The sequence below is a fragment of the Ascaphus truei genome, unplaced genomic scaffold, assembly GCF_040206685.1.
Source record: "Ascaphus truei isolate aAscTru1 unplaced genomic scaffold, aAscTru1.hap1 HAP1_SCAFFOLD_2443, whole genome shotgun sequence".
Taxonomy (NCBI): domain Eukaryota; kingdom Metazoa; phylum Chordata; class Amphibia; order Anura; family Ascaphidae; genus Ascaphus; species Ascaphus truei.
The window spans coordinates 27062-34099 of record NW_027455369.1 but is presented as its reverse complement, the minus strand read 5'-3'; positions in this window follow the sequence as shown (position 1 = coordinate 34099).

Below are 7038 nucleotides of genomic sequence, written 5' to 3'. Positions count from 1 at the left end.
AGACGGGGGTTGGGGAAGAGCGAGACGGGGGTTGGGAAGAGCGAGACGGGGGTTGGGGAAGAGCGAGACGGGGTTGGGGAAGAGCGAGAGGGGGGTTGGGGAAGAGCGAGAGGGGGGTTGGGGAAGAGCGAGAGGGGGGTTGGGGAAGAGCGAGAGGGGGGTTGGGGAAGAGCGAGACGGTGGTTGGGGAAGAGCGGGACGGGGCGGGGGGTGGGGAAGAGCGAGACGGGGCGGGGGGTTGGGGAAGAGCGAGACGGGGCGGGGGGTTGGGGAAGAGCGAGAGGGGGGTTGGGGAAGAGCGAGACGGGGGTTGGGGAAGAGCGAGACGGGGGTTGGGGAAGAGCGAGACGGGGGTTGGGGAAGAGCGAGACGGGGGTTGGGGAAGAGCGAGACGGGGGTTGGGGAAGAGCGAGACGGGGGTTGGGGAAGAGCGAGACGGGGGTTGGGAAGAGCGAGAGGGGGGTTGGGGAAGAGCGAGACAGTACTGGGGGTTGGGGAAGAGCGAGACGGGGCTGGGGGTTGGGGAAGAGCGAGACGGGGCGGGGGGTTGGGGAAGAGCGAGACGGGGGTTGGGGAAGAGCGAGACGGGGGTTGGGGAAGAGCGAGACGGGGGTTGGGGAAGAGCGAGACGGGGGTTGGGGAAGAGCGAGACGGGGGTTGGGGAAGAGCGAGACGGGGGTTGGGGAAGAGCGAGACGGGGGTTGGGGAAGAGCGAGACGGGGGTTGGGAAGAGCGAGAGGGGGGTTGGGGAAGAGCGAGAGGGGGGTTGGGGAAGAGCGAGAGGGGGGTTGGGGAAGAGAGCGAGACGGGGGTTGGGGAAGAGCGAGACGGGGGTTGGGGAAGAGCGAGACGGGGGTTGGGGAAGAGCGAGACGGGGGTTGGGGAAGAGCGAGACGGGGGTTGGGGAAGAGCGAGAGGGGGGTTGGGGAAGAGCGAGAGGGGGTTGGGGAAGAGCGAGACGGTGGTTGGGAAGAGCGGGACGGGGCGGGGGTTGGGGAAGAGCGAGACGGGGCGGGGGGTTGGGGAAGAGCGAGACGGGCGGGGGGTTGGGGAAGAGCGAGAGGGGGTTGGGAAGAGCGAGACGGGGGTTGGGGAAGAGCGAGACGGGGTTGGGGAGAGCGAGACGGGGTTGGGGAAGAGCGAGACGGGGGTTGGGAAGAGCGAGACGGGGGTTGGGGAAGAGCGAGACGGGGGTTGGGGAAGAGCGAGACGGGGGTTGGGGAAGAGCGAGACGGTGGTTGGGGAAGAGCGAGAGGGGGGTTGGGGAAGAGCGAGAGGGGGGTTGGGGAGAGCGAGAGGGGGGTTGGGGAAGAGCGAGACGGGGGTTGGGGAAGAGCGAGACGGGGGTTGGGAAGAGCGAGAGGGGGGTTGGGGAAGAGCGAGAGGGGGGTGGGTGGGTATGAGCGAGAGGGGGGTTGGGGAAGAGCGAGAGGGGGGTTGGGGAAGAGCGAGAGGGGGGTTGGGGAAGAGCGAGACGGTGGTTGGGGAAGAGCGGGACGGGTTGGGGAAGAGCGAGACGGGGCGGGGGGTTGGGGAAGAGCGAGACGGGGCGGGGGGTTGGGGAAGAGCGAGACGGGGCGGGGGTTGGGGAAGAGCGAGACGGGGGTTGGGAAGAGCGGGACGGGGTTAGGGAAGAGCGAGACGGGGCGGGGGGTTGGGGAAGAGCGAGACGGGGCTGGGGGTTGGGGAAGAGCGAGAGGGGGGTTGGGGAAGAGCGAGAGGGGGGTTGGGGAAGAGCGAGAGGGGGGTTGGGGAAGAGCGAGAGGGGGGTTGGGGAAGAGCGAGAGGGGGGTTGGGGAAGAGCGAGACGGGGGTTGGGGAAGAGCGGGACGGGGTTGGGGAAGAGCGAGACGGGGCGGGGGGTTGGGGAAGAGCGAGACGGGGCTGGGGGTTGGGGAAGAGCGAGACGGGGCGGGGGGTTGGGAAGAGCGAGACGGGGCGGGGGGTTGGGGAAGAGCGAGAGGGGGGTTGGGGAAGAGCGAGACGGGGGTTGGGGAAGAGCGAGACGGGGTTGGGGAAGAGCGAGACGGGGGTTGGGGAAGAGCGAGACGGGGGTTGGGGAAGAGCGAGACGGGGGTTGGGGAAGAGCGAGACGGGGGTTGGGGAAGAGCGAGAGGGGGGTTGGGGAAGAGCGAGACGGTGGTTGGGGAAGAGCGAGAGGGGGGTTGGGGAAGAGCGAGAGGGGGGTTGGGAAGAGCGAGAGGGGGTTGGGGAAGAGCGAGACGGTGGTTGGGGAAGAGCGAGACGGGGGTTGGGGAAGAGCGAGAGGGGGGTTGGGGAAGAGCGAGAGGGGGGTTGGGGAAGAGCGAGACGGTGGTTGGGGAAGAGCGAGACGGTGGTTGGGGAAGAGCGAGACGGGGGTTGGGGAAGAGCGAGAGAGGGGGGTTGGGGAAGAGCGAGACGGGGCGGGGGGTTGGGGAAGAGCGAGACGGGGGTTGGGAAGAGCGAGACGGTGGTTGGGGAAGAGCGAGACGGGGGTTGGGGAAGAGCGAGAGGGGGGTTGGGGAAGAGCGAGACGGGGGTTGGGAAGAGCGAGACGGGGGTTGGGAAGAGCGAGACGGGGGTTGGGGAAGAGCGAGACGGGGGTTGGGGAAGAGCGAGACGGGGGTTGGGGAAGAGCGAGAGGGGGGTTGGGGAAGAGCGAGAGGGGGGTTGGGGAAGAGCGAGAGGGGGGTTGGGGAAGAGCGAGACGGTGGTTGGGGAAGAGCGGGACGGGGTTGGGGAAGAGCGAGACGGGGCGGGGGTTGGGGAAGAGCGAGACGGGGCGGGGGGGGTTGGGGAAGAGCGAGACGGGGCGGGGGGTTGGGGAAGAGCGAGAGGGGCGGGGGGTTGGGGAAGAGCGAGAGGGGGGTTGGGGAAGAGCGAGAGGGGGGTTGGGAAGAGCGAGACGGGGGTTGGGAAGAGCGAGAGCGGGGGTTGGGAAGAGCGAGAGGGGGGTTGGGGAAGAGCGAGACGGTGGTTGGGGAAGAGCGAGAGAGGGGTTGGGGAAGAGCGAGAGGGGGGTTGGGGAAGAGCGAGGAGGGGGGTTGGGGAAGAGCGAGAGGGGGGTTGGGGAAGAGCGAGAGGGGTTGGAAGAGCGACGGGGGTTGGGGAAGAGCGAGACGGGGGTTTGGGGAAGAGCGAGAGGGGGGTTGGGGAAGAGCGAGAGGGGGGTTGGGGAAGAGCGAGACGGGGGTTGGGGAAGAGCGAGACGGGGGTTGGGAAGAGCGAGACGGGGGTTGGGGAAGAGCGAGACGGGGGTTGGGAAAAAGAAAAGAAAAAAAGAGCGAGACGGGGGTTGGGGAAGAGCGAGACGGGGGTTGGGAAGAGCGAGACGGGGGTTGGGGAAGAGCGAGACGGGGGTTGGGGAAGAGCGAGACGGGGGTTGGGGAAGAGCGAGACGGGGGTTGGGGAAGAGCGAGACGGGGGTTGGGGAAGAGCGAGAGGGGGGTTGGGGAAGAGCGAGACGGGGGTTGGGGAAGAGCGAGACGGGGGTTGGGGAAGAGCGAGAGGGGGTTGGGAAGAGCGAGAGGGGGGTTGGGGAAGAGCGAGAGGGGGGTTGGGGAAGAGCGAGACGGGGGTTGGGGAAGAGCGAGAGGGGGGTTGGGGAAGAGCGAGACGGTGGTTGGGGAAGAGCGAGAGGGGGGTTGGGGAAGAGCGAGACGGTGGTTGGGGAAGAGCGAGAGGGGGGTTGGGGAAGAGCGAGAGGGGGGTTGGGGAAGAGCGAGAGGGGGGTTGGGGAAGAGCGAGAGGGGGGTTGGGGAAGAGCGAGAGGGGGGTTGGGGAAGAGCGAGACGGGGGTTGGGGAAGAGCGAGACGGGGGTTGGGGAAGAGCGAGACGGTGGTTGGGGAAGAGCGAGAGGGGGGTTGGGGAAGAGCGATACGGGGGTTGGGGAAGAGCGATACGGGGGTTGGGGAAGAGCGAGAGGGGGGTTGGGGAAGAGCGAGACGGGGGTTGGGAAGAGCGAGACGGGGGTTGGGGAAGAGCGAGACGGGGGTTGGGGAAGAGCGAGAGGGGGGTTGGGGAAGAGCGAGAGGGGGGTTGGGGAAGAGCGAGACGGTGGTTGGGGAAGAGCGGGACGGGGCGGGGGTTGGGGAAGAGCGAGACGGGGCGGGGGGTTGGGGAAGAGCGAGACGGGGCGGGGGGTTGGGGAAGAGCGAGACGGGGCGGGGGGTTGGGGAAGAGCGAGAGGGGGGTTGGGGAAGAGCGAGACGGGGGTTGGGAAGAGCGAGACGGGGGTTGGGGAAGAGCGAGACGGGGGTTGGGAAGAGCGAGACGGGGGTTGGGGAAGAGCGAGACGGGGGTTGGGGAAGAGCGAGACGGGGGTTGGGGAAGAGCGAGACGGGGGTTGGGGAAGAGCGAGACGGGGGTTGGGGAAGAGCGGAGGGGGGTTGGGGAAGAGCGAGACGGTGGTTGGGAAGAGCGAGAGGGGGGTTGGGGAAGAGCGAGAGGGGGTTGGGGAAGAGCGAGAGGGGGGTTGGGGAAGAGCGAGACGGGGGTTGGGGAAGAGCGAGACGGGGGTTGGGAAGAGCGAGACGGGGGTTGGGGAAGAGCGAGAGGGGGGTTGGGAAGAGCGAGAGGGGGTTTGGGGAAGAGCGAGACGGTGGTTGGGGAAGAGCGTTACGGGGTTGGGGAAGAGCGAGACGGGGCGGGGGGTTGGGGAAGAGCGAGACGGGGCGGGGGGTTGGGGAAGAGCGAGACGGGGCGGGGGGTTGGGGAAGAGCGAGACGGGGGTTGGGGAAGAGCGGGACGGGGTTGGGGAAGAGCGAGACGGGGCGGGGGGTTGGGAAGAGCGAGACGGGCTGGGGGTTGGGGAAGAGCGAGAGGGGGGTTGGGGAAGAGCGAGAGGGGGGTTGGGGAAGAGCGAGAGGGGGGTTGGGGAAGAGCGAGACGGGGGTTGGGGAAGAGCGGCGGGACGGGTTGGGGAAGAGCGAGACGGGGGCGGGGGGGTTGGGGAAGAGCGAGACGGGGCTGGGGGTTGGGAAGAGCGAGACGGGGCGGGGGGTTGGGGAAGAGCGAGACGGGCTGGGGGTTGGGGAAGAGCGAGACGGGGCGGGGGGTTGGGGAAGAGCGAGAGGGGGGTTGGGGAAGAGCGAGAGGGGGGTTGGGGAAGAGCGAGACGGGGGTTGGGGAAGAGCGAGACGGGGGTTGGGGAAGAGCGAGACGGGGGTTGGGGAAGAGCGAGACGGGGGTTGGGGAAGAGCGAGAGGGGGGTTGGGGAAGAGCGAGAGGGGGGTTGGGGAAGAGCGAGAGGGGGGTTGGGGAAGAGCGAGAGGGGGGTTGGGGAAGAGCGAGAGGGGGGTTGGGGAAGAGCGAGAGGGGGTTGGGGAAGAGCGAGAGGGGGTTGGGGAAGAGCGAGAGGGGGGTTGGGGAAGAGCGAGAGGGGGGTTGGGAAGAGCGAGAGGGGGTTGGGGAAGAGCGAGAGGGGGGTTGGGAAGAGCGAGACGGTGGTTGGGGAAGAGCGGGACGGGGGTTGGGGAAGAGCGAGACGGGGCGGGGGGTTGGGGAAGAGCGAGACGGGGGTTGGGGAAGAGCGAGACGGGGGTTGGGGAAGAAGCGAGACGGGGCGGGGGGGTTGGGGAAGAGCGAGACGGTGGTTGGGGAAGAGCGAGACGGGGGTTGGGGAAGAGCGAGAGGGGGGTTGGGAAGAGCGAGAGGGGGGTTGGGGAAGAGCGAGAGGGGGGTTGGGGAAGAGCGAGAGGGGGGTTGGGGAAGAGCGAGACGGTGGTTGGGGAAGAGCGAGAGGGGGGTTGGGAAGAGCGAGACGGGGCGGGGGGTTGGGGAAGAGCGAGACGGGGGTTGGGGAAGAGCGAGACGGGGGTTGGGGAAGAGCGAGACGGGGTTGGGGAAGAGCGAGAGGGGGGTTGGGGAAGAGCGAGACGGTGGTTGGGGAAGAGCGGGACGGGGTTGGGGAAGAGCGAGACGGGGCGGGGGGTTGGGGAAGAGCGAGACGGGGGTTGGGGAAGAGCGAGACGGGGGTTGGGGAAGAGCGAGACGGGGCGGGGGGTTGGGGAAGAGCGAGACGGGGGTTGGGGAAGAGCGAGACGGGGGTTGGGGAAGAGCGAGACGGGGGGTGGGGAAGAGCGAGACGGGGGTTGGGGAAGAGCGAGAGGGGGGTTGGGGAAGAGCGAGAGGGGGGGTTGCGGAAGAGCGAGAGGGGGGTTGGGGAAGAGCGAGAGGGGGGTTGGGGAAGAGCGAGAGGGGGGTTGGGAAGAGCGAGAGGGGGGTTGGTGAAGAGCGAGACGGGGTTGGGGAAGAGCGGGACGGGGTTGGGGAAGAGCGAGACGGGGCGGGGGGTTGGGGAAGAGCGAGACGGGGCTGGGGGTTGGGGAAGAGCGAGACGGGGCGGGGGGTTGGGGAAGAGCGAGACGGGGCTGGGGGTTGGGAAGAGCGAGACGGGGCGGGGGGTTGGGGAAGAGCGAGACGGGGGTTTGGGGAAGAGCGAGACGGTGGTTGGGGAAGAGCGAGACGGTGGTTGGGGAAGAGCGAGAGGGGGGTTGGGGAAGAGCGGGACGGGGTTGGGGAAGAGCGGGACGGGGTTGGGGAAGAGCGAGACGGGGCTGGGGGTTGGGGAAGAGCGAGACGGGGCGGGGGGTTGGGGAAGAGCGAGACGGGGCTGGGGGTTGGGGAAGAGCGAGACGGGGCTGGGGGTTGGGGAAGAGCGGGGCGGGGGGTTGGGGAAGAGCGAGACGGGGCGGGGGGTTGGGGAAGAGCGAGACGGGGCGGGGGGTTGGGGAAGAGCGAGACGGGGCGGGGGGTTGGGGAAGAGCGAGACGGGGCTGGGGTTGGGGATGAGTGAGAGGGGGGTTGGGGATGAGTGAGAGGGGGGGTTGGGGGTTGGGGAGGAGCGAGACGGGGCTGGGGGTTGGGGAGGAGCGAGACGGGGATGGGGGTTGGGGAGGAGCGAGACGGGATGGGGGTTGGGGAGGAGCGAGACGGGGCTGGGGTTGGGGAGGAGCGAGACGGGGCTGGGGTTGGGGAGGAGCGAGACGGGGATGGGGGTTGGGGAGGAGCGAGACGGGATGGGGGTTGGGGAGGAGCGAGACGGGGATGGGGTT